The sequence below is a fragment of the Sylvia atricapilla genome, chromosome 1 (assembly GCF_009819655.1).
Source record: "Sylvia atricapilla isolate bSylAtr1 chromosome 1, bSylAtr1.pri, whole genome shotgun sequence".
Classification (NCBI taxonomy): domain Eukaryota; kingdom Metazoa; phylum Chordata; class Aves; order Passeriformes; family Sylviidae; genus Sylvia; species Sylvia atricapilla.
The window spans coordinates 132021861-132049412 of NC_089140.1; positions in this window are offsets into that span (position 1 = coordinate 132021861).

A 27552-nucleotide genomic window follows, 5' to 3' on the forward strand; every position below is an offset into this window, starting at 1 on the left:
GGCTTGTTGACTGTTTTACTGTGGTCCTGCCACCTTTGAATCAGTAGGCTGTAATCTCCAGTGCTGCAATCCTGCTGGTCTGAGATGGCAGCCTGCAGCTCCTCTAGCGCAGCCCTGCAGGCCCTGCCAGCCTGTGGTTAATTATATCAGCTCACACGGTGAGCCAAAGAAAACTGCAGGGACCATCTGAAAACCAAGTACAGGGAGGAGAAGTCAAAATGAAACTGACTTCATGTAGAATGTGATTCACAGGCCTGTGTGAAACTGAGGGAGGGCAGAGAGGCAGAGTGGGTGGCAGGGCTGCGCTGTTTGTCTCCTGCAGCCTGATGCTGAGCACTGGCGTGGGTCTGCAGGGGCAGCATGGCATGGGCAGGATGGTTTTTGAGGAAGGAGGGTGCAGGATATGGAGACACATACTTAAATGATAATTTGTTGATTCTGCTGGCTTGACTGAGTCGATGTTAGTCATGTTAGTCGATATGTATCGGCTTCACCTGGACCTACCCAAGGATCTTGTGAATCTCTTTGCCAGGCTGCCTTTTCCCCCTGCCAGCACAATTTCTGTGCTGTGCTCCCATTTCCAGTGTGATTTTGCATCAGTGGCAGGAGGATCTGGGCAAGCATATTTTGTATTTGGACACATGACCAAGGCAGCAAGGGACCTGCAAATAGCAGAGAGAAGGTGCAAACAGGATTGAAGGGATCTGTGATTGAAGGGAGCTGGTGACATGGAGGATAAAAGGGCAGATGGAGAACAAAAAGAAACAAATGATAAAACCTCCAAGGTCCTGTGTAGGGCCAAGGGTTGTACTCATTGATTTTTGTGGGTCCCTTCCAATATCCTGAAGGATATTCTGAGATTCTACGTAGGAAACGCTGTGAAACTCTGACCGAGGCACAGCTGACAGAACCTGCGTAAAGCCCCTGTTCATCTAAGTTAAACAAACACAATTGTTTGGACAAGTATGTTCCACTGTGAGGAGTTTATTTCAGTAAATGCTTCTGCCTTTAACCCAATTTTAAGACATTGCAGCTCAATTTATTGTGTTGCCAAACTGTGGGCCTTGCTTGTGGAAGGAGCCAGACCACTTCCCTATTGCATGACATGGGTTTTGTGGCCAGAGCTGACCCTGTTCCCCTCTCCACTTCTGACACCTCAGCAAAGTTCTTCTTTTGCCTCAAAGGGATAGGACTGGCCATCAGCCACTGCCCTGTAATAACAGCTCTTACCTGTGTGAGGTGGGGAGCAGGGTGCTGCCGTTGTTACATACTGTGATAACTGTTCTGTTGAGGTATGTTTTGTGGTGCCTCTGGCTTCCAAAGTACTTGGGGTTACAGTTGGAACCTATTGTGGCCAAACCTGGTGTTTTTGCAGACTGGGAGCGTGGCCTTGCCTGGCCATCCTTTAGAGGGCACTGACTGACTGTGGTTCTGTCATCTGCTGAACATACCCAGGTACGTGTTGCCACTGAGAGGAGGACCATTCCCCTTTCCTGCTCCCTTCTTCCCTTGTCCTCAGGACTTTCTCCCATTCTCCAGCCGTGTCCTGACCACTTCCCTTTCAGGGGCTGGTTGTTTGCATGGTTGGTTTTTATTTTTCCACTGAGTTAATTTGGCATGTTTTAGTGATTTAGATCTGCTCCCGGAGTCAGAGCTGACACAACGCATCAGCAGGGTGTGTGGCCCAGAGACAAAGGGAAACTGTTCCAGTGCTGATAAAATGTTAAATGGCCCCATGGCCTCCTCTAGAATTATGTCATTTGCAGCACAATTCTGGAAGAATATTAAACACTAGTTTTTTGTCATCCTGTTTTGCCTAAAAAAGGGGGAGAGCAGAAGGGAAGGGGAGCGATTTAAGAGATGAGTATTGGTAAAAGGACTGAAGAGAGAGATGATATGTCATGATGGGCTTCAGGTCCTGGGGCTGGGGCTGGGAAGAGGATTTCAGTGATTGTCCAGAGCAAGGGGGGTTTCACTAAGAGCTATAAGAGGGCAGGATTAAATGTCTAACATGTTTGGCTTGTGTCCTCTTTGTCCTCATAGAAGGGCCCAGCTGGTATGGAAAATAGATGGTGTGTCTCTGGCTAAGCACCTTGGTCTCTCTGAAGACCCAAATTCCTCTCCCACTGCTGCCATGTTATTAGTGTTAGATAAAACACACTTTGTTTTTTTGTCATGTAAGGTCATCAATTTAAACTCCTAGGACTACCTCCAATCCTCTTGCCAGGTTTGTACCCTTCCCATTGGGCTTTATATCTGTCTGCAAAGAAGGCAAGTCAGCAAGCAGAGGAAGAGAAGCACTGGGCTGGAAGTGGAGCAGGAGTGCTCCTGCCAGCCAAGATAACCACAAAGCCAAAGGACCCATCTAGAGGTGGTTCTCCCTGAGAGTGACTCTGCTTCCCATGGTGCAAGGGAGTCAAACCTATCCAGTTACCCGCAGCCCCAAGGGGCAGGTAACAAAATGCCAGGTAAAGCAAAAATTAGCAAAAGATATAACAATATACAAATTCCCCACCCTTCCTTGGAAAGATGACAACTCACTGCCTTTGACTGGGGTGCTGAAGCAATTGGGCTGTTTGAAGGAAGTGTTGAACTGCGACTGCTTGAGTTTCAGCCATTTGTGCAAAGGAGCAGAGCAAAAGCATTGGCTCCTGGAGCCTGTGGCATATGCTGCCTGCTAGTGTGTGGCTTAGAGGCATCTGAACATTTTGGTGCTTTTCTACTTCTGGAAATGTTCATCCTGCTCTAAGAATCCATACCTTGATGTCCATGCACATGTTGCACGCAACTGCCCAGCTTATGGGTGTTCTAGTGAGAAATCCCAAATCCTTAGTTATGATGGTGTGTTGTTCCCATGCAAGCTCGCTGGAGAGCCTCATGATGAATGCCTGTTGAGGGCTTCCTGTCCCAGGCTGGTGCATTTGGTGGATGTAGTAAGAGAGGCGGACACTGGTGACTGGGCCCAGAGAAGTGAGTTACCAGCAGCTCATTGCGACATCAGCCTTGCACCACCTTGGCAGGACTGGGTGCCAAGGGTGTTGCGTGGTGCAGGAGGAGCTCGGCTCCACAGTTGTGTGGGAGGGTCTGTAGTGACACAGAGTCCCTGGGCAGGTGCAGAGGAGAGCAACTTTATTGCAAAAATCAGGCCTTTTAAAGCAGTTAGGCCTTTACCAGTTACATAGTTTAAATCATAACAAACATAATTCAACCAGCTACTATACACTAGGATGTGAACATGCAGTGGTTATGTAACTTGTTTTTCCACCTTTAATTCAGCTGAGTCTCTTTCCCACAGTCCTTTTCTACTTAGCCAAAGTAGCAGGCCCAAGCCATGATTTTACAAGGCCTTTGTTTTGTAAGGTTTTACCTATATGCAACACACAATGAGCTGATGACTGGGAGAAGGGGAGGGCAAAGCATGGCAACAGGGCTGTGTATAACTCATCCAAAAGGGGACTGGAAGAAAGAGAGCATGGAAGGAATTACACCTAGCCCAGCACTACAGACTTAAAACAGCTTCAGAAACATCTCTGATACTCTCTTTGCTTGGCCTGCATAGTGTGGGGAGCATCCTGAGTTGCTCTGAGGCAAACCCTTCTATCCTCCTTCCTACTACACACACATGCAGCGTTCCCCCTTGATCTGCACTTGTTCTGTCTGTACAAGTGACAAGACCCTCTGAATAAGCACAGGATATTAGCTGTGCCTCATCTACTGAGGATGTGGCAAAGGCCTATGGACAAGCAATAATTGAAACATGCCTGCTGAAGATGAAAAATGAGGCATTAAAATGCTGGTGATTCTTAACTACAGTAGAATGAGAACAGTGAAACCCAAAATGAAAAGAAAATTGAATAGAAACAGCTACTAAAAGTGTCATTGCAAAAGCAACCCAAAGAAATATATAAATCTAGAAAAAAAATGGTCTTTTCATATACTGCAAGCTGCCAGTTTTTGAAAAGATCAGGAAACACGCTGTTGAGTTGTGGAATGGATAAAACTAGGCTCAAAAAATGCAGCTCTGCTGAGCTGCCTGGCCCATGAAATCTCACTGCCAGTGGTGTTGCTGCTGGGCCAGAGGCAGGTGAGGGTGCAGCCACCCCAGCTGAGCCCACATGCTGAGGGGTGGCTGGGGCATGTGCTAAGTGGCCACCAGACCAAGCTCCTACCAGGTGAGCTCAGCCTCCCTTCCATGGGCAGGGCTACTGCTGTCTGCTTCTTCTGCTTCTGCCCCAGCTACCAATTTTCAGTAAATTTATCAGAACTCCACTGTATTTGAAGCATCTTGGCCAAATTTGATCAAGGTTATGTAGGGATACAGGGGAAAAAAACAGGCAGTCAGGCCTTGGGATTATACAAGTCTCTTGCCTTTATGAAATGCAGGCTGAAAATAAATCCAGAGCTCAGAAAAGTAGCAAATGCCTCTGGCTGTTGCAGGGTGCCAGAGGCTGAGACGAGCAATGTGCTCTGTGGCACAGAGGGATGCAGAACTTTTGCCAAACATGACACTGCGCTGAGCATGCAGCACCAAAGGGGATGGATGAGCATCCCAGTGCAGATGTTCACCTACTGGGAATCTGGTGCTGCCGCTTTCTGCTGCTCTCAGCCTAGATTGTGCTTATTATGTGTGAGGTGTGAGGGCCTCCAACAGGTCAGATGCCCCAGTGCTGAGAGCAGGGATATTCAGGTACTTCGGTGATCTTGAGTGTGAAAGTCTTCAAGAACGTGCACTTGGATTTGGAGCAGCAGAAATGCAAAGTCAAAAAACAGATCTTTGATCATCACAAGGATCTGACTTACTCGTGGATGTAGACTGGTTTCTTCTAGTTGGCTAGGGTTTTTTCACAGGTATTTTTCTCAGTAAGAAGGAGTCTGTTTCATCCAGCTGCACCTTTCAGCTCTGCTGCTGATGTTTTTGTGCTCTCTGCCTGTGGTACATACTGCATGGGCATGAATAAGCAGGTATCAGTACAGCACACTGGCAGACTCTCAAGGGATCTGCAGCAAACAGTGAGCATGATGATCCAAGATCATCTTCCATCTCATGATGGCAAAAAACAAAGCCCAAGGGCACTGATGCCAGCTAGCATAGCATAGCTAGGCAGGGAGGGATAGGGGAGTTCTAACTCCTCTTTATCTTTTCTGACATCACTGCCTCGTGGGGTTCATGCTGGAGGTTGCTCAGCAGTGCCTGTGCTCTCTAGTGTTGCAGCCAGCTTTGCATGGCAGCAGCACAGCTTCCCTGGAGTGAAAAGAAGGTTAACAACTGCCTCTGCTTCCTGCAGTAGTGCCACTGCAGCCAGGTTATTGGTCTTCAAAAACAAGTTGTCACTTGTTCAGCTGTTTTGCATAAAAGCAATTCCCCCTTTATCTTCATTTCTGGCTGGGCAGCTCAGACTTAGCTTCAATTTCCTGGGGGCACAGCCAAGATGTTGCCAGATTATTACCAAAAATTGCCCAAATCCAGGAGGAAGTCTTTGCCTTGGTGGTCCTGCTGGACAGCAAGCTGCTTGTGAACCAGCAATGCCCTTGTGGCCAATAAGACCAAGGTTATCCTGGAGTACATAGGATAGGGTGCAAAGAAGTTGGGGGTGGTGATTCTGTCCCTCTGCTCAGCCCTGGTGAGGCCTCATCTGGAGTTCTGTGTCTAGTTCTGAGTTTTCCAGTTCAAGAAAAGCAAGGAAGTACTGGAGAGGGTCCAGCAGAGGGAAATGGCAGTGATTCACAGAGTCACAGGGTTGGTTAAGGTTGGAAGTGGCCTCTGGAGATCATCTAGTCCAATTGATTAGGAGTTTGGAGCACCTCAGTTTTGAGGAAGGGCTGAAGGAGCTGGGCCTGTTTAGCCTGGAGGAGGAAAGACTGAGGGAGACCTCATCAATGTCTGTAAGTATCTGAAGGGAGGGTGTGAAGAGGATGGAGCCAGGCTCATCCTCATGGTGCCAAATGGCAGGACAATAGGGAGCAGGAGGAAAGTGGTGTGCAGCAAGTTCTGTCTGAACATGAGGAAGAACTTTTTTACTGTGAGGGTGAAAGCACTGGGACAGGCTGCCCAGAGGGGCTGTGTAATCTCCTGGAATGATTCAAAAGCTAGCTGGACACAGTCCTGAGTAATGTGGTCTGGAGACCCAGCTCATACAGAGGTGGAACTAAATGATCTCCAATGGTCCCTTCCAACCCTGTCCGTTCTGTGAAGAATCTACAGCTACCCTTGGGCTACAGGAATGTGGAACAGAAGAACGGCTGGCTTCCCATGGGTCTTCATTCTCACTTTCTGAGTAATTCTGTCATTTTGAGTGTGGAAACAATCCTGTATTCTGCTCCAGAAGGACCAACCCCAGGAAGGCATAAGTGTCTCAGACCACTCCACAGGAAATTCTGCTGCTAGTTAGCTGTGGCTTTCCTGATTTTCTGTATAATTTTACATTTGCCCCACCTTCATAGATGAAGCTTTCTGCCCCTGTAGCTAAACAGTGGCTGTTCGGGATTGGAGCACCAAAATGAAAGACTTTCTTTTCTGAATTTTTTTCCCCTTGGAAAAAGATTTGCCTCCATGCTTTATCTGATGTCCAGTTACCTGTACTTGGCACTCATCTCCGCTCTTCAGTTTTCCTGCCTATCCCCTTTCAATCTTTGTTCTTGTTGCTGGGTCCACATAAAAGCCAGTATTTTTATAGCCAGAATGTACCACTAATTCCCACTGCCGGGGAGCAAACAGGAGCCCTGACATGTATTGCTTGGCTTACCAGAAAGCAGGGTTGTATGGTGAGAAACTGCAGCAGGCAGGAATACCAACTGGTTGTGCAACTCCCTTCCCTGAAGGAAAGAGTTTGCCGTTACCTAAACAGAGCAAGTCCAAGCAGCCAGCACCCTGTGCTCCTTCCACACTGCTGTCTTGAGGCTGTGGCATGGGGGGGGAAAACAGGGAAGGAGAGGGCCTGGAAATGCTGAGTTCTGGCTAACACGACAGCCTGCCAGTGCATTGTGCTGGCAGGGCACAGATTTGGGCCATCTCCAAGCACCTCTGAGCAGCCTGCAGGAAGTGCTTGATGCCAGCTAGAGAGCCATGGGGAGAAGTGAACCCAGCCAAACCTATCTGCCTGTGTGGGTGAACCCCCTCGCTCATCTCACTGCCAGGCCTGCTGCTGGTGAGGCACTTTGCAGCTCCCCTTTCCCCCGTTGCACTGCTCACACCACATGCATCTGCAAATTGCTTCTCTTCATCCCCCTTTTCCCTCTATGCAAGATGGTCAGAACAAGTGTCCCATCAAAGATTTTCCTGTCCTCTGAGTGGTTTTGTTTTGGTTTTGGTTTTGGTTTTTAATTACTGTATTGTTTCTTGCTCAGCCTCCTGATAGATCCCTAGCTGTTTGGTTGGACCATTTGAAGCCCCATGGTTGCTGCCCCACTCTCTGCTGGCACAGAAGTTTTTTGGCCAGGTTGTGGTTGCAAAAAATGAATCACCAGCTCTGAAGAACTTGGCACAGTTTCCCATGTCCTAGTCCTTCTCCTGCAAGCAGCTATCAGACAGGTTGTTTTAAGCCACAGCCTGTTTTTAAGCATTTCCTGTTGTTATTGTGGAGATTCTGCAAGATTTTTTTTTCCTCAGTCACTGAGGAAATCAGGCTGAAAGACAATCTGAGAGCAGAGGGGGGTCCCAGCTTGGTCTTATTTGATGCAGAATGTCCCATGCCTCATCAAGGTGCTGGGAGCTGCCTCCAGGAGCTGCTCATGAACTGGATTGTGCCTTGAATCTCTGCTTTGGGACGATCTGCAGACTGAAAACCAATAGGTATCACACCTACCTCCTTATGACCTTCACATAGATGATGGAGATGAAGTTTGGCTTGGTTTTGGAGCCAGGAGTGAGTATCTGGACTAAATACAGATCTTAGGCTAGGGACACAGGATTTGAAGCAGTCAAGTTAGCAAGTTAAAATTGTAGATTAGAATAATAGAAGAAGTTGTGTTAGAAGGGACCTCTTGTAATCATATTGTCCAACCTGCTGACATCTTCATATATGAGGTTTCTCAGAACTCCAAGCTGACCTTGAATGTTTCCAAGGAAGGGGCATCCGTGACTTCTCTGCACAACTGTTCTAGTGTTTCTGCCATCATAAAAAAATTCTTCATTATATCTTAGCTTCCATTCCATATGCTGAGCTTGGCTTGACCCTACACAAGGTAACACATTCTGATTACTGAAGCTCCCAAATTGCTGTCTATCAGCTGAACCATCAATTGCGACTAATGTGCTCTTCATTAGAAGAGCATTAGAAGATTAATGTGCTGCTAGTGAAGTATGCTAGTCTGAAACCCAAAAGAAAGTAGGAACCACTCAGGAATACTGGGCTGGGTCTGGATCTCTCTGTCCCTTATCCTGAGGGTCTTGCAATTAAGTGCTCATGTACATCCATGTCTCTCAACATCTTTGAAAAAATATGTAAGCAACAGAATGGTGCTCAGGCTGTTTCCTTCACTATTCTCCATGAACTTAGTTGCACCCTTAACAAAGCTGTCTCAAAATAAATGAATAGTTGGCAACCTCTGTTCCCAGCTTTGGTGTGAGAGCCAGCCCACAGAGGCTCTCCTGCCTCTGCTGGCTACCGTCCTACCATTCTTTAGTCCACTATCATAGTAGTGGTACAAAGGCTTTCTCCCTGCTATGAACAGGGATGATCACACCCACGGCTACATTTATATACAATTATCTCGAGTGTCAGGTCAACCAGTTAAATACAGTTACCATCTCTGTCTCTCCCCCTGTGCCTTTCAGCTATTGCACCAGGAAAATCTACGTTTCTCAAAAGAGCCTTGTTGTCCACTGCAGTTTCAGCCGGGATCAGGTTGGTGATAGCCTGCCTGCTGCATCCCCTGTGAGCGCTTGGCTTGGGGCCTGCCCTGCCTGAGCAGGGGCCAGAGGGCTGACAGGGATTTTCTAGCTGTGCCCTGCCCTCTGTGTCACTATAAACTACTGGGAGCCTGAAGGAGGTGGCCAGAGGCACTGGTGCCAAGATGCAACTCCCAGGCACTTCTGCTGCTGCTATTTGTCATTTCCCCTGCCTGTGCCATCTGGATGAGAAAATAGGATAGCTGTTCTGCTAGGCAAGGTGTATTTGTTTTTTACCACTGCTGTATCTTGCTTTGTCATGGTGTCCTTACTTTAATAAGAAGGTTTGGGTTTTTTTAATTAAATGCCTCACTAATTTCTGTAAATAAGGAGGGTGGGGCATATGTTGGAGAAACTTAAAATGTTTTCAGTGAAATCCAGTATCACAGAGCAGAGGTGTAGAGACTGTGAACTGACATGATTCACCAATTCATCACTCTAAAGAACCAGATCCAGAGATGGCAGTATTTCCCACTTGAAGGCTCCTCCTTTGTACATTGTTGGTGGTGTGATCCAGAGGTTACTGGCTCTTTATACTGACTTCTGTGGGAATTTTCATGTGCTTTTTTGTCTCTGCTGGACCAACTTTGGAGTGGCTCATGTGCTATGTGACAGAGCCTGCCAGGTAGACCTGTCTAGTCATTAGTTTCTCTGACAGCAGCAAGGTTTGAAACATTGCTCTGAAATCCAGTAACAATCCAGAAGGGAATGAGATCCTATCTGCAAGGGCTTGCTTGGAGAACTGAATGGAAAATTATAGCCCTAAACACCATTTACAAAAGACTGGTGCAAGAACTTTTTGGCTAATTAACACTCCCTACCTTGTCTTTTGAAAAGCAGAACTATAATTTACAGGGGGCCTTGATCCGGAAGCTGGGACCTCAAAAATTGCATATGCTTCTGTAAACATCTGATTCATGTCCAGAATATGCTGTTAGTTTCCGCTTCACTGTATCTCAGGACTGAATGTGGGAGGATGAGCTCTGCTTCCGCTGAAGTTCAAGCTGTGTGGGTCTGGACACCTCTCTTATTTCACCTGTACAACTATTACTGCAGCTTGAATCCAACCTGTTTATTTGACAGGCTGAATTTGAGCTGATGGTTACAAGCCTGTGTCCTGAGAGGACCTTTCTCCCAGTGGTGGCAGAATCCTCTCTGCAGACCTGGGCAGCTTGTCACCCCAAAACAACATGGGGTGGAAAGCCACATTTAGGGTGTGTAACAAAAAAGGGAATTTAAGAAAGCTGTCTCTCCTAACTTGTTGCCCTGTGATGTCCTGCATGAAGGTGACCATAGCAATCCAGAGGAGCTTGTCTTTTTGTGAAAAAAGCTGATCGCTCCTTTCTTGAGTTCTCTTTCAGCCTCCAGTTTTTAAAGAGCTGATTGTCATCCCTGTTCTGTGAGTAATGAATCAATGGGACATAGATCTCACCACCTTTGCTGCTCCTCTGGCTTCCTTCCTGTTACTTCACACCCTTTAGAGGTTTTAGAAAGAAGGTAACAGCAGAACAGGAAAGCTTGTCTGTAAATGCTGATCTACTTTTGCTGATCTCCATGGCCATGTCCTGCAACCTTCATGGAGAAAGGAAGGATGTCACCAGGCTTTTAAATTCACTTCATTTTCCTGGCAGCACTGCCCCTCTTCCCAGGGGAAGCTTACATTTCTTGAGTCACCTGCCATCCACTTTCTTGGGGCACAGGGTGGGGGGCTGCTCTTCTTTCTGTGTTAAAATGTGCAAAATGATTACTCTTGAGGACAGGTTCTCCTCTAAACCATGTGGTGCCCTGAAGGAATGTCCAAGATTGCTCCCCGTTGGATAGGGATAACTGATCCAAAAAGCCGCAGCCTGCTCCCATCAGCCCATAGTCTATCCCCTCAGACATGTCCTCAAGGCATGTCCCCAGAGCACAGCCCCTCTCTCTGCAGGCTGCCAGTGCTTGCAGGGCATCCATGTCCCTGGGCTGGAGTTGGGCTGGGTGCAGGCGGAGGAGAGGCTGAGTTACGTCTGCCGTGGTGAGAGAAACTCAGCACAGGGCTCCTGACTGGCTGGCGCTGCCTTTCAGAGGCCACCAACTGCATGTCCCCAGTATCACCTCACTTCTGGGGATGAGAGGGAATGAGGTGTGTGAGAGCAAAGACAGCCTGTCTTCCAGGCACTGTGCTGTGAATGCTGGCGTGCTTATGCTTGTAACTCCACCACTAGCTTGTGGCTAGTGACTAAATAACCCGAGGCAATTTTTTACTATTCCAGGACATGAGCTCCTTTTTCAGCAAGATGATGTGGCTCCTGGAAGGCTCCAGCACTGATGAAGCAGCTGTCTTGCTGGATTTCCCCTCCTGCTGCTGATGAAAACCACTGCTTCCTTCCACAACTCCCTCCAGCCCCGCCCTGTCCTGTTCCCTGGGGCTGCCGGATGCCTGCTGATCTCCCTAGTGCTACCTCCAGCCCCTGGTAGAAATACTAAGTCCTCACCGTTTTTGTGCTCCTGATCTCTTGCATCCCCAGGTGAAGGACAATGGAAAAAGCTTGTCCAGATGCTATGTTCTAAATGCACTGAGAGAAGTCTCAGTGTGGCAGAAGTGAAAGAGGGTTTCAGGACTCCTGACAGCATTTGGGCACCATACCTGAGCAGCATTTGGGCACGTTGCTGTTAGTCGTGCTCCAGGCAGAGATGCTGGAGTGATGGGCAGGCATATGGCAATTCTTCTTCTCTCTTACATAATGATATCTTTTTATGTTGGGTAATGTATCTGGCTAAGTTCAAAAGGATGCTGGTGGCTTTCTGAAAGCAAATTTGTGTGCTCCATCAAGAGTGATGCTGCCTCTCTTCTTCCAAATGTTGGGAGGTAGGGGGGCAGAGTGAGGCCAAATCAATCAATTAGCCCTGATTAACAAGGAAGAAAAGGAAAGCTGTCTCAGGTTACATATCTGTTCACTCTGAGTATCAGAGTACAAAGTGTTCAGGTCAGGGTGCTCTTCAGTCATGGCCTCAGACACATGGAGTAAGCTGTTCCTGGCTGCTTCTAAGTAGACAGTAAGCACAGAAGCATCAAGGTTGGGCAGGGTTGGCCTTGGGCAGGAAGAAGTAGGGACCAGGTGCCAGGGTCAGTGAAATACAGTCACCCCACAGAGTGCTGGCTTACAGGGCTGCCTTGGGAACATACCTTATCTCAGTTCTCCCTGGTTCTCAGACATTTACTTTGTCACTTTGATTCCTCTTTTTCAGTATTCCAACCTGCACAGTGGCAAAGGCAGTGCTGCAGCAGCTTCAGGTTTTCTTTGTTGTTTTCAGTGCCATGTGCAAACAGACCCCAGAGCTGCTTGGTTGTGGTGCAAAACCGTGGGGCTCCTCTAATCTCAGGTGCTCATCCCAGCTCCCAGGAAGCAGAGGTGCCTCTGCAGGTCTGGCCCCATCTGTTGAGGTGGTATTGGATTCACTTTGTTATAGACTGGGGGCTGGGATACACTTCTCTTCAGCAGGGAACTTTGGTGTGTTTTGTCCAGTTAAATTGAAAGCATTGCTGGTGGGAAAGTGCCGCCTGTTTGGGTGAATGGGACCTGTATGCACACCCGAAGAGGCTCATTAAGGAATATGGGAAAATCCACTGTCTGCCCAGACTGAGAGGCCCCTGAGAGCCGAATTTTTGTCCTTCACACCCTGAGCTCTGGCTGCAGCAGCACTCCCTCTGCTCACAGCTTGCATCTGAAGCCTTCAAGTCTTTGGCTAGAGTCGTATCTTGCAAGGTAAGGGCAGAGATAGACCTGGTAAAAGTGTCTTTCCTGTAATGGGAGTATCTTAATGTGAGTTCAGTATCTGCCAAATAGAAATAACCTGGTATCTCTTCTGTGCTGCCTTACAAAAAGCACTAAGTGCTAACATTTTCATAACACAATGTTTTGTCATTTCATTATTAGTGGGAGCAAGACTTACAGCTGCTAGGCTTGTAAGCCCTCCTACCTCCAGAGAAGTTGCCTGTACCAGGCACTTTGACAGAGGCAGCCTAAGACAGCCCCACACAGCTCTCCCTTCCCCAGCACGCTGGGTTAAGGCTGCTTGGGAAAACTGGAAAGAACAACACAGTGTATTTGCTGCAGTATTTTAAGCACAAAGACATATCACACTATGATTATTTTCCATGTGAATGTGAAGACATGAAACATGGTGTAATATATGGTTATGTTAATACTGCAATGCATGAGCTGCTAAGGTGGCCGATGATTGAGTGTCAGCAGCAGGCTGCAGGTCGGATTGCAGCAGGCATTGAAGTTTGAGGAATGCTCAAGGGCACATTCCTCTTGATCCTCCAATCTATGTGGCATTTGGTGAGATCCACATGGAGGTGCATTAATCACTCTCTGCTTTCTGTGGGAGAAATTGCTCTGGGCTTCCCCAGGATTGTCATGGGCAGGAGTGGGTGGGGACTGAGAGCAGGTCACAAGAACCATCCTTGCAGTGCCATATATGTCTCTGTCAGCCTAATGAAAGCCTAATAATTAGGATTGCCATCCTCTTTATGAGGTAATTATGAGGTAGCACTTTACTGTAGTGGGCAAAAGTAACCCTGTAATTAGCTAGTATGATTACTCAGTTATTAGCCAGTCTCTGACGCTGCAGACAGCCAGGAGAACCCTTGGCAGGCTGTCACAGGGCTACATGGTTTGGATGGGATGCCTGGCAAAACTTCCCCATCCTACTACTGAGACCATACACAAACCTGGCAGGGACAAGGACAGCATGAGACTCCAAGCATGAGGGGATGACTTCCAGAAGTGAAGTATTGCCATCCAAACTACTTTAGCTCAGCTTCTCTGGGCTGCTCAGGCCTCCTCATCCTGCAATCCCCACTGTCCCCAGTCTGTTTTTTTTCACCTGCACAGGTACAGGCTGTATTTCCCAGCTCCAAAGCCTCACTACACTGACACCCCATGCTCACTGGGAGCAGCCTCCTGCCAGAGGGCATTGCTTAGCACTGCAGTGCACAGCAATATCAAACTGTTGAGGGCATGGGCTGAGAAACTAATGTGTTTATAAAACAAATTACTTAAGAAAGAAAGGATGAAGGGGTGCAGAAGGCTGCTGTGAGCAGCCCTGTGCTTCTCAGCCATCTGACCCCAGCTTGTGCTGGTGCCTGGGTTTGTTCCTCCCCCCAGGGCAGGAGGTGGCATCACCTCTGCCCAGGCAGCTTGCAACCTGCTTACCTTGCTTGGATCTGAAGGAGTACTGAGAAGTTTAAGTGGTCACTGCAGTGAGAACCAAAGAAGCTTTACTGGGCATGAGGGAGCAGAGTGGTGCATTGGTGCAGGGAGCAGCTTGGCATCGACTCAGCTGCCTGGAGCATGCAGGCTCACAGCTGTGCTGAAAACATGCTGGATGGGTTAATTTTTCTTTCTGCTGGGCAGGTACAAACCCTATTCTGAGCTTAGCTGCCTTTGCTGCCTGCATGCCACGCTCTGCTGGGCTTGCGGGGGGTTTGTCCCCTCCTCTCACCCCCGCCAGGTTTGCTTCTTTAGCTGAGCCATTCTGGGGGCCGACTGGTATTTCAGTCACTGAAGAAATTAGTAACTGATTTATGTAACATCTTGTGTGACTGACTGCAGGGTCTTCAGAGAAAGACAACTGTGAACAAGTATGCTATCGACAGAATAAGAAGAAGGGGCCCAGAACATACCCCACGGTGAACTGTGAATCACACTGCAAGGCCAGATGCCACTCTGCTGTCATGCAGTGACACCTGTACCTGTGTGCTGTGGCCATGTCCTGTTTTGCTGCAGCTCAGCTCTGCAGGCGAGGCCTAACATCCATGTTACCATGTTCTTCCCAGGGCCAACCAGAGCCAGTCCTCACCTTAAAAGGAGTTTCTGGTCTCCTCATTTCTTCAGATGTCAGGCCAGGCCCTGTCCCAGCAGCACAGCACTCAGCACCAAGGTGCTATGTCTCCCAGGGCCTGCTTAGGCTGGCATCACCCACCAGCAACATCTCTCCTGCTGCCCCTGCCCGGCTGCATCAGTTCCCAGCAGATGCAGGAGCTGAAGTTCAGCAGAGGCTGGGTGCTGTAGGCTCTTGCTCCTTCTCCTGGCTCCCTGCTGAGAGTTTGGTGTCTGTCTCTTACCTCTGGTCATCAATGTTCATGGTGGGGCAGGAGGGATGGTCACCCCACACATGCACGGGAAAACCTGGGCACAATAATTCTGGGACACTAGATCCTGCAGCTCTCCCTGACTCTCCTGGGGCTGAAGCTTTCAGCTTGGATTGTCCAGGGGTTATTCTGAGTGTGCTCATGTCCCTGAGCCACTGGTGGCGGACCTGACATCCCTGTGCAGGAATGGAAACCCCACTGGTTCAGCAGCGGTGGGCGGGAAGGCTGAGCAACATGCCAACAGCCCTCTCAGCAGCTGTGATTCAGTAGCAAAGGAAATAACAAAGAAATGCTTGCAAAATAAAAATGCTTTTGATGTGAATAGAAATGTTTATAATAATCTGGATTTTTTTCATGTAAATAAGACTCAGAAAATGTGTTTTGTCAAAGTGACACACAGTGAGCTCTAGTAGGTGTACCCATCTCAGGATAAAAGGAACAGAAGCCACTCACTTGATGAACCTGAAAGCTCTCTTAGAATTACAAAAGGAATAAATGATCTTAATCATATTAACTCCTGGGTGGTCGCCTGAGTTTTTGTGACTAGTATTCATCACATCCCAGACAGTGTAGTTTTAAACTCACACAAAAGACAACTTCAGATGATCTCATGGTCTCCTTTTCAGCAGTGTAAATTATTGCTAACACCCAAAAGGCTAGGATTTAACTCCAGCATGAGCATGTCCTTTTAAGCCAACCTCAGCATGGGAAGACAACTGCTGCTCTCGCCAGTGGAGTGCTCTGTGGCAGCCTCCCAGGCCTCTGCCACAGCCTCAGCATCCACCGGTGTCTCACAGGGGCTCTGGTGGTTGACAGCTGGTGAGAGAGGATGAGGGGCTGCAGGAGCTGGGACATTCACTTCTGCCATGCCAACAGCTGGACAGATGTGGTCTCTCCTCATGCCTCCCACAGGTACCGTTCAGGACAGTGGTTCTTGTCCAAGGTCACAGCGGCTTAGCGCAGCATCGGCCAAGCAGCTGCAATCCTAACATCCACTGTTGAAGCTGCTATATCATCATGTTTATAAAGCATGAAAAACAATGTCTGGATTGTACCGTTCCCTCCAGCAGTGTGTTTTCAAAGGCAATTTCTCAGACTGTCGTGATCTCAGGTGAGAGGTGCCACTAAATTTTTGCAGTACTGACATTGATTCAGCAGCTGTTGCCAGTCTTCTTGATCGTGAAATGAAAGTTCTTCACCAAAGGACTTATTCAAATGCAAAATTAATTAGGCTTTTTTTATCTTACTGCATATGTACTTCAGGAATTTAGGAATATTAAGAACCCCTAGAGACTACCTTCTTTTCAGTTACCATGGTTCATCTTGACAAGAAACAACCCCCTCACTCGCAGGCAATGCCAGAGTTTTGGTTTTTGATGAGGGCAGGTGGAAACAATCCTGTGTTGTTTCTGGAAGAGGTTCTGGAGTCTGGGCACCTCAGTGTGGTGGGTGAAATGTTGTGAAGGGCAACAGGACCAAATTAATCCCCCACTCTCCCTTTCCCATCCCCTTTCCTGCAACTGAGCTTGTAGGAGACGGCAAACACTGTAAAATTCAGTTTATTCATCCAGGATCCTGGCTGTGTCATGAAGAGATTAACAAGTGAAAATGCACCAGGAAATGCTGTGCCCAACATTTATGATCCAAACCTGGTCTGATACAATGTATGGGATGTTTCCCTACAAATCTTTCATGGCTTCTGTCTCCAGTTCATCCTGGTTACTGCAGCATGCCCTCAAAATCATAATCCTGCAGCAAATGTAAAGAGATCTCACCAGCATGTTGTTTTCATTAAGTAACAACACAAGAGAAGGATGAGATAAACTCTCTTATGAAAATCCTTCATATGTATTGTTTATAAACAGAAAGTTCACCTTCCTCTTTCCTTTTGGGAAAAAAATTATGAAGCAAAGTGCTTTTTTATTGCCTAACCTAGTTTCTTTGCAGGAATGGGAAAAACTGTAAACATTTTTAGCCTTGATTTATATCTTACATAGGAGTACAGTGTGCGCAGGACAAGATCCAGCAGTGACTGACCTCTGCTTCACACAGGAGTGGCTCATGGATGAATCAGTCTGGCTTAGATCACAAATGCTCACACAAAATACGACTTTACTCCATGGGATGGAGCAGCCAGTACTGCATGTGGCTGTTGCAAGTTTGCAGGATCAGGCTCTGAATGCAGGCTGTGTTCCCTGATGGGCTGTGATCACAAAGGGTGGTCCTCCAGTCCTGGTGCTGATGCTGTGCTGATGCCTTTGCGATCAAGGACCTCACCATAGAAAATACAGCTTGGTTTTCAGCTGCATCATTTTTCTGATTGTGAAACCACACAAAGAGATGTGTAGGATAGCCCAGTCCTCCTGGGAAAGAAACCGCAGGACTGTAAATATTACCCTGCAGTATAAACTACAACTTTTGCCATGATGATTTTGCTCTCCATTTGCAGCACGTGCTTTCTCCCTTGTTGAGCTTCCAGTAGTTTCTCTGAAAGACAACAGCAAGGCCTGTGCTGATCTCAGAAACAGCTGATTCCCTGCCTGGGATCTGGCGCAGCACAGCTCAAGGACCAGCCTCCATCCCTGGCCTATACCTGCTTCCGCTGCCTGCCTGGGGCTGCCTGGGGCAACAGGGTTCCTTTCCTTCATTTTACAGGGGAGAGGAGGTCAGTGTTATGGCAAGCACCACTCCGTGCAGGTAGCACCAACATGCTGCAGACAGCTTTGAATTAATAAGAGAAATATGTTCAAGTCCCATTTGCAGGCTTCCTGAATGGTTTTCTCTGCTTGAATACTTACTCTCAGCAGCATTTGAATTTGCATGTATGACGGGCTGAATCAAAGGTTTATTTTCTGCACAGCTCCTCTGTTTATCTAGAGATTATGATTTTGGCAAGAAACAGCTTCTTGAGGCCCTGGGGTGTCTGTAGGCACAAGGGTCACTGCAGGCACCAACCCTGCCAAGGGGTGGCTCCGCTGCCCTCCTGCTTCAGTCACATAAGCACAGAATTGAAAGAAACAGGGAGGATTTGGCAGGAGTTGCTTTCCCCATGGCTTGGAAGTGAGAGAATTTGTCATAGAAACAACAGGGTTAAGAATCTCCCTGTTCCTTGGATTGTCGTCTCCAGCCCTGCAGAGGGTGCCCTTCTGGAGCGTCTCATGCACACCAGCCCCAGAGCACTGCCTCAGCTGCTCCCAGGACAGGGACCTTTAAACACATGGAGCCTGGCACTGGTGTGGGGGCAAAGAGCAGGGCACAAGGTTGCACACACAAAACAGAGCAGGCACGAGCAAGATGCAGAGGGGCAGTGCCTCTGATCTCAGCCATCAAAACACATGGCTTCACTTGCTGTAGGGGAACCCATTCTTTTTTTTAGAGGGGGCCACACGGATTACCACTACCCTGCACGCTGAAGCCTGCTCCTGGAGACAGGTGGAGGGGACACTCCTGCTCTGCCTTCTCTATCTGTAGTACCAAGGCCAAAGGTTAGATGCTTTACAGTTGAGCACCATGGCCTCTTCTATGGTTTGATGCTGAGGAATGCTGCCCAAGGGTCTTTGGGCTCAAAACAGCTCTGTTAGGCTGGATGTGGTGTTGAAATGTGAGCCTGACAACTCTCTAGTCCATGACCTACCACACCAGACACTTGCTATCGTGAGACAGATAATGATGCTGTCCTATAAGTATGGCAAAATAAAGATTTGGGATGTTCTGGACAGAAAACATATTGCTAGTTCTACAAGAGCTAGAATTCATTATTGAATACAGAAAATGAAGTTTCACTTTGAACTGCCAACAGTTCTCATTTGCAGGCACTCAGGCTTTAGTACTTAGGTCTCTGGACATTTCTCCACTGAGGTTACACATAGCAGATGGAGCTGCCAGGCAGCTATGGACAGAGAAATGGACTTCAGCATCGTGTTCAGCCTCTGGAGGAATTCTGCATATGCACTGAACAACAGCTGAGAGCATAAGCCTCCAAGGCATGTGTTTGCTATGCCCTGGAGAGCCCAGCACATTATTTACTACCATTATCATCAGCAGAAACATCTCGAGAGGTTTTCATCTTCTCTCAGAAAATTCTGCATCTTCTGAGAATTCCGAGAAACAACACACCCTTCTCTCAGTGCTCCTTCTTCAGCTACAGAATAGTCAGATCCCTGCACAGCATCCTCAGGCTCTCCTCAGCCTCACAGAGGCAGCTGAAGGTGGGTGACAAACACTTTCAACACCTTTTAAGTAACTACAAAAATATTTGAGTTTTCATTAACAATATAAGCAACGTTTTCATTTTTTGAAACCTAGATTTTCTTTCTTGCTGTAACATACCACTGAAACTGCAATAGAGAGTCTGATAACTTCTTGATTTGTTATTTTGGTGGTTTTTGTGTTTTATTGTCAGATGCATATGGTCTTATAACAAGGGGTTTCAGTCTATGGCAAAACTGGAAGCCTTAGCACACGCCACATGATAGAAAAGACATAATAATAAGAGGATCTTGTCACAAAACCCAGTATGGGAGTCAATTTTGCAGGACTTGCAAGTAAAAGAAAAATGTATCATCAGACATTTCTTGAATCAAGAGAAGGTCATCTGGCTCATCTCTTGTGGACATTTTATTTCATCACGAAGGATTAACGGGTTCTTTAATTTCTTCCAGGAACCTTGTTAGGGAGAGTATGATGTAGCTTTTGCTTCATATGTGACATGGAGTCTGTTCCAAATTCAGCTTACACATCCTCAAAAATATCTGTGATTTTATATAAGGTTTTAATTACATCTTGAAGTTCCTTGAACATTTCAATTAAAAGATCTCTTACATGAGCTTAAGTCAAACCTGGCAGCCTTGCAGACTGAATTCCATTCTTTAGCCAGGGAATAGGAGCAGGAGCAAGGCAGTCAGCCGCCTTGAATTTCTCTGCCGATGTCTCAGGTGTGACCTTTAAGGACAGCTTTTAAGAGCAGAGGAGAATTTAGGCTTCCTCATTATCATTCCAAGAAAATGCAATTTCCTATTATCACTCCACAAAACAGAGAGCACTAGTGAGGGTACTTGTGACTGCAGCACAGAGCTGCCCCCTCTCTTTGGCTGTCCTTCCATGGGTGAGCTGTGTCACCTGCAGTCAGCACTGGAGGGAGGCCTGCAGGAAATCCATGCAGCTCCTTGTGGGTTTATCTCTCACACTGCCTTCCCCAGTGGAGGAGGAGCTGACAGAGAGGGGAAGGAGATTGGGCACATTATCACTCCAGGTTCAAACGAACTGAATTCCTGGGGGCCAGTGTGGGATTCTGCACCAGTGATGACAGTGATGGCCATACACTTACCCTCTCCTGACAGCTCAGGACTGGCTCTCCATTCCCTGGCTGACTTTTGACATTCACACCGTCAGTCTCAGACAGGATGTTCACATCCCAAACCTTAAAAACCATAATGCATTAACTGCCTAATCTGCAAAACTGCCTCAGGCATCCACTGTGCTGGCCTGCTGGGAGGGCAACTTCATGGCTTTGCTGGAATTTGCTCCGTGTTTCAGAGAAGTGGGGCACAGCTGGGGGTGCAGCCCTTGCGACTCTCCTGTGGTCAGCAGCAGATGCTCAACACACACATCACTCACTCCAGGTGCTTATGGAGATGGGGAAGCAGCACAACTTCAGGAGAAGAACCAAGAGAATGAGCTCTTGAACTTCTTTGGGGAAGAAGATTCCTTATCCTTTTGCAACAAAATACCATGTAAACAGAATTACCAGTGAACAGGCAATTTGGTAATTGGCCACCTTGTTTCATCCATTTGATAAAGAAAAGAGAAAAAAAGGAAAAATACTGAAATTCAAAGATAGAAAATCCAGATCTTTTTTAGTCTAAAGTTTTTACAGTAAAGTTTCTTTTCAAGTCAACTACTAGGCTAAAATCAGCCCAGCAACTTCTTTTTCTCTTCCCTTTGTTATCAATCCCAAGGTATCAGTAGGTTAAAGGAGAAGGTCACTCATGAATCAGTGTGGCTCTTTAGAGTATGAGGCATGGTCTTGGGAGGCTGCAAACTCATCACAAACTTTATCCAGGTGATTGGAAACCATCCTTCCCCTCCACCTATACATTTTCAGTCAGCACCAAATGACCATCTAGGTATCAATTTTAGCTTTTCATCTGACTTCCAGGGGTTTCCCTAATTAAGTGGAGTTTGACTGGAAAGCATCCTGGATCCATCCTTTGCATTTCCATGGGTTTAGAACACAAGGTACTACAAAAAATTTAACAAGGGACTTTGGAGATTTTTTTTTTTCCAGGCTATTATGTTTATCTCACTGTAGGAGGACTGTCCACTGCACTCCAACCATTAGAACTATTTCCTACCCCCTCTTGAAAATCCACCACCTTCTGCTTTCCTAACCCCACACCTCTCTCCCAGTCTGCTGAACACTGCTGAGAAGCCCCAGGGCTTCCTTAGGCTGTATGTCTGCCAGGACAGTTGCTCCTGACAGCAGGAGCCAGGGAAAGCAGCTGGGTGGGCAGCAGGCATGTAGCTCCCACATGATGGCTGAAGATTTTTCTTGCCTTGAGCAGGCTGCAATTGGGAATGTCAAGTCAAATTTTAATTTTACTTTGCAAAGCTTATTCAAAACCTTGGGCCTTTTATGTACAGCAGGTTCCAGAGTTGGGAAGAATTGCTCCTGGTATGTATTGTACCACCGAAACAATCATTAAAGCAGAACTCTCCTATCTCTCAGGATAATAATTTTGAGCTCCTGCAGTAATGGAAAAAGAGAAACTGTTGAGTCTGTGATGACATGCCCCAGCACTCACCAGGCAGGCTTTTAGCTAAGAAAACTCAAAATCAACTAGGCACTCCCTTTAAAACTCTTATCTGTGCAGCATTTGGTATCTTCACTCCAACAATAATGTCATTTTACTGGTTCCTCTAGCACCTTAACTTCTAAATTTCTACTGTGGATAGCTGTACAATCGAAACCAGATTTTCATCAACATCTTATCAGTTTTGTCAGTAACACAGGCCTGATAGATGCTTAACATATATATTCTTAATTTAGAAAAAGGTGAGAAAAAAAGAAAAAAATTATACAAATCTAACCTTGCTTTTGGAGATCATATTTAATGAACCTGATCCCATTTTGCACTAAGTCCAGACCATTTTTCTAGGTTGCTTTCTAAAAATTCTCATGTGTCAAGTCCATGTGTAAACAGCTTGCAATACACCTTCAAGTCCTACAACATGGAAGGTCTCACTGGATGTGCTACTCAAATGGTCCCAGCTCCAAGGGCTGGCTTGGAAGTCGGGTTGTGTAATCTCTTATGTGCTTTGAGGTTGAATTTTTGCTGTCTCACTTCCCTATCTCTCTCAGCACATCCTCTTACTTCCTTTGTTTTAGTCTTGCCATCAGCATTTTCTTTGCTCACCTCACCAAAGTGTCTGTTTGCATTCTTTGGAAAATAACTATTTATCTTTCAGAATACTGAACACCACAGACTTATCTTCCCTAAAACTTAAGCATCAACTGTTTCTATAGCCCAGCTGTGCAACCTGCTGTTTTGTTGGGGCTATGGCACAAAATGAATTTGCAGCATGACAGAAATAGACTGGGAAAAGATGGATAGTCTACAAAATTTGCTATGCAAATGTTAAACTTCTTTAATACTACTGATGGCCAGCAGGAAGCAAAATCCATCCTCTTGCCTTGGCAGGTCAAGCTACGCTGGAATTGCAGAATGACCATCAACCTGCTTCATCTTGGAGGAGGAAATTGCTCATTGCTGATGTTCACTGCCTTAGGTAACAGACCTACACTTCTTGTTCCCTGTCACAGGGTAGGCACCTTGCTTCAGTAATTTTCTGCTCTAGTGCAAGAGCCTGTCACCCCTCCATGGTCAGTGCTCCTCCCCACATGGCATGGCGAGCACGTGGAGGTGAATGGTCTGGAGTCACACTGCAATGCCTGACATCACTTAGCTTGGATGAGAGCTCAGCTGTAAGCATTGAGGAGTTAACCTTCCTCTACCTTGAATGGAACTGTGAAGCCACATAAAGAAAATCTGCCAGGTCTCAAACCACACAAAGATGCTTTGCTGAAGTTTTCTTCACAAAGCTTACTGGTATCTCCTTTGGTCACCCTGGGAAACACCCTTTGGTCAGAAAAACTCATTCATGAAATGCCACTTGCTGGCAATCCAGAGACCACCTCACTGACCTAGAAGGGTTTTCCAGTTTGTTTTGGCAGTAGGAGTGGAATTAGATGTGCTGATGCTAAATGGCTTAGCATTAGCAGCAAACCAGCTTAAATACCCTGTCCCAGAAGGTTAAACTGCAATGAGCCTCTTAAAAACACACATTGCAATGGGCAAGCACTTGGCTCTGTGGCACAAGGTTGGGGATCAGTCTTCCTCTCACCTCCTTGTGTGGCTATACAGCAGCAGAAAGCATCAGCATCAGAGGAAAACATTTCCAAGTGTTACTTTTGAAACATAAAGAAATAAAACTATCATATTTAGATGTAAAAAATAACAAGCCTTAATGGAATTAAATTTGACATTAATCTAAGAATAAGGATATTCTACCTTGATTTACACTTATGCAATTCTCTCCTCTTTAAGGAATTTAAAAATTCAGCAGCTGGGACTTGGCTTTGCAAATTTACACCTTGACAAGCTGATGTGCCTGTCCTACAGGTCACCTGGGGTCCACACCAGCCTGCCTGGGTTGGTCTACTGGGATGGCAGCTCAGGTGTATGATATTCAGATTTTATGTGGCTGGCATGCCCATCTACAGCTAATGGCACTGCCAGTGGATGCTTCCAATACAGAGATAGCACTTTACCCACCAAAATATGTTGATTCCTGATTAAATGCTCCAACTTTAAAGCACTACAGTACAATTTATACAAGGGATCATAATTAAAAGCAAGGAGAAGAAAAAAGACAAAGCAAACAGTAATGGAGAAATTTCTCCCACTCAAACCAATGTTTCCTGCCAGGCAAGAAATGTCTGATCAACAAAAATAATTTGCTAAGTTGCACATCTGTAGTGAGAAAGAAACCACCATAAAACACACTCACCCTAAGAAAGAATAAGAAAAAAAGAAGGTAGTCTATGGTTGAAAATACTATTTTCCAATCCCTTTCCAAGACAAGCCTCAGACATGTAATCCAGGGCATGACATATTTGAAGTTCTGTCCTTTAAACTTTTTCTTTTTGCCTTCTTCCTCCCAGTCAGGAGTCACATAAAGTAATGGGTGTGCAATGAATTACAGCATTCCAGATCTGCATCAAGTAGCTGAGTTAGGGGGACCCTGTTTCAGCTTTCTTCAAGGCTACTTTTAGCCACTGCATTGACCTTAAAAGGTTTCTAGAAAAAGGAATCTGCAAAAAAGAAAATTACTGCAGAACAGCTCTACCAGAAAGTTCTCCAAAGATATCTGAAACTGCCTTGTTTGCTACAGGAACCTTGGATCTTCCAGAAATGTGGGTTCTTGAGAGGCCAAGCAAACTGCATGGCTTGCAGAGTGAACCTCCAAAGCCCTCAGGAACTCCTAGTTCCAAGCCCATAATTGTTGCTGTATTTTGCCTGGGACCAGAATCTGAAGTTGTCATTTTCTCCCGAGTTCTAAAGCAATTCAGCATGTGGCATGATTGACTTGGCTCTACCCAGTATTTCACTGCTAATAACTGTTAGCCCACTGGAAAACCAGCAGGTCCATCCCTCACCTGAATGGTGGAGATAAGGGATGCCCAGTTAGAGCCTCACCCCAGGAGGTGATGGGATGGCTCCTCGTGGCCCTGCTCATCTGTGAGGCAAATCCACACTTCAAGAATAGTTCATTCTGTTTCAAGCACACAGCTGAAGATGGAAGTGCTTTGCATCTATTGAAGCTACACCTCAGCCTTGCTGAGGAGAAAAGGTAATTTGACTCAACTCCCAAGAACTGGTGATAATGTGAAGTGCTGAATCCAGGAAAATCACACCAACCCTGAGATTAAATCAGGAGGGCTGCCTCAGCTTTTCTGCTTTCAGCTGGAAACTGAATTACACAGGACAGAAAATCTTCAGAGCACTTTTTTGTCACTCATCTCTCAGAAGCAGAGTTTGGAGACAGCAGAGCACAATGTAAAGAACATTGAATTGAGCTTAATTATCTGAATTCGTATTGAAGTTGTGTCTTATCATGAATATTTCTGAATTTTTCAAAGATCAAGTAGTTGTTACGCCACTTAGCACTTGGTAGGTTTAAAAATGTTTTTTGTTGTTATTTCAAACCCAGCTACAAGAGGATAGAAAAAAAAAGGAGAAAAATCCTTAGGATAAATGATCTTGTAATAGAAGAATAAACAAATAAAGCACCTTTTACTGTAGTATTCATAACCCCAAGAGTTGAAAAGCATGCTTGGGTTTCACTCATCACAACTAGCAGCTCCTCCTACTACAGCTAACAGGCAATGCTGGTTTTTCAAAGGGTTGGGTAGGCAAAAAATTATTTTCAGTGAAATCCACAGGATTAATGCAAGATCTCTTAGTACAGCTCAAAGGTAACAGTGATTGGAAGGGTTCTCCTCACATGAGTTTTGAGGCACCTTAAAACCATACCGGTAGCAAACAAATCCCCGTTTAAAGGGTATTTTGAGTAATCATTTTCAAAAGGCTGAAACTCCCTTTCAACAAATTTTAACTTTACTTTGGAAGAAAATAAAACTACTTACCATTAAAAAAATCCCAGGAGAATTGGGAAAAGCAGCTACATCTTGACTTTCAATAAATTTTCTAATCCAAAGGGCTGTTTTTCCTTCTGTCCAGAATCTGAAAATACCAGCCCTGCCAGGACCTGGCAGAGCTGTGATTTAGTGGCAATAAGGGGTCATACCCACCACATGCTGCCTCAGCAGAAGGTGCAGCCAGCTGAGTGACCTGCCCCCCCAGAGGTGCAGCAGGCGCTATCTGGGCTGTCAGGGCTGCTTCTGCAGCGCCTTCAACTTGTGCCTTTAAAGCTTCTGCATGGCCACGCTGTCATCCTGGGAGGTTTCCCCATCAGAGGGGCACAAGGCTGCCAGAGAGGCTTGGCTGTCCCAGGGGCAATGGTGGGGTTCCATGCAGACACCCCCGACCCCTCCTGGTGTCACCTGTTCAAGCTGTGCCATCCCTCGTTTGCAGCCCTGTGCAGACCCCAGTGCAGTGTGTGGTGTCAGTCCTGCACTCAACACTCTGAACATGTGAGACCCACAGAAGCATTTTCTGCTCAGCAAAGCAGGAGGCAGCACTGCCACACTTCAGGGTCTTCAGAGTCAGAACAAAGACTCAAAATATGTGAAAACATGTTTGTAGTAAGAGAAGGCTGATACATATGCTACAGAGCTGTGATCCTTTTTAAAAGTGGATCAAATATCCCCCATGGAATTTCTTTAGTCATGGTCTGTCAACTTGCCTTGCTTTTAGACTGGAATGTAGCCCTTTGTTTTGTAAATGTATTTGATTACTGCTTTTTCCTTTTGACGAGTGCTTTAATGCATTAAAGAAGTCATTGTTACTTCTTCACTGGTGACTGAGAGATGTACCAGCCTCTCCTCAGAAAGCCTTGTTAACCTCTGCCCTCCATACACTTCCCTTTATCCCGTTCTTAATCAGATTCTGATTTTTATTGTGTACTGTAATAGATGATCACCTTCCACTTCTAGGAATGGTGATTATGTCCCTAACTACTTTTATAAAGGTGTAAAATTATCCTAACCACCTTTTCTAGCAATCTTGATCCTTAAATACCAGAATAAAGGGCTCAAATGCTTCTGGAAACAGAACATCATAATACAAATACAATGATGTAAACTTTTTTTTAAAATACAAGAATACCTAATTTGTAAAAGTAAGATCTGCAACTTGCTAAAGTCAATTCCATGTGCAAATGAGTAAGGCCACTGAGTTAATGTTCAGTGAGGTGGTTCAACTGTTTTCTCCAGGTATCAAGAGTAACTTGGTAACTTTCCACCCCAGTGAAGAGTATGTAAAACTAGAAAATACTTACACTCACAGGTGCTTGCAGGTGCAGCTTAATCAAGAAAAAGCCACTCAAGCTTCCCTTATGTTGACTGTGTTAAATGTAACATTAATATTGTAATACAATTCAATTACTTTCCAAGCTCCTCGGTACTTGACAGGGATATGACACTGATAATCAGTCTCAATTTCCCTGTAATTATTTCAGTTTCACACAAATGCCACAGTTACTCTAAATACCAAGAGTGCACACCTCCCTGGGGATGAGGAATGCAAGAGCATTTTGCTTCATCACTCTGGGCTTTTCCACAAATTGAGCTGTAGTATCTTAATCCTCTGGACAATATGGAGGCTCCTGCTCAGTTCTCCTTTAAAGACCCAACAGCAGCAAAAGCAAGAGTTTTCCATATAAACAGAACTATTCCAAAAGGGCAGCTCTTAAGTAAGTGTTTATGCCTTTTGCTGTAAGTGTGGGAACCATCTATGTTTGTTAAAGTATCTCCAGAGTTCCAGTCAGGAACAGTCAGAAAGCT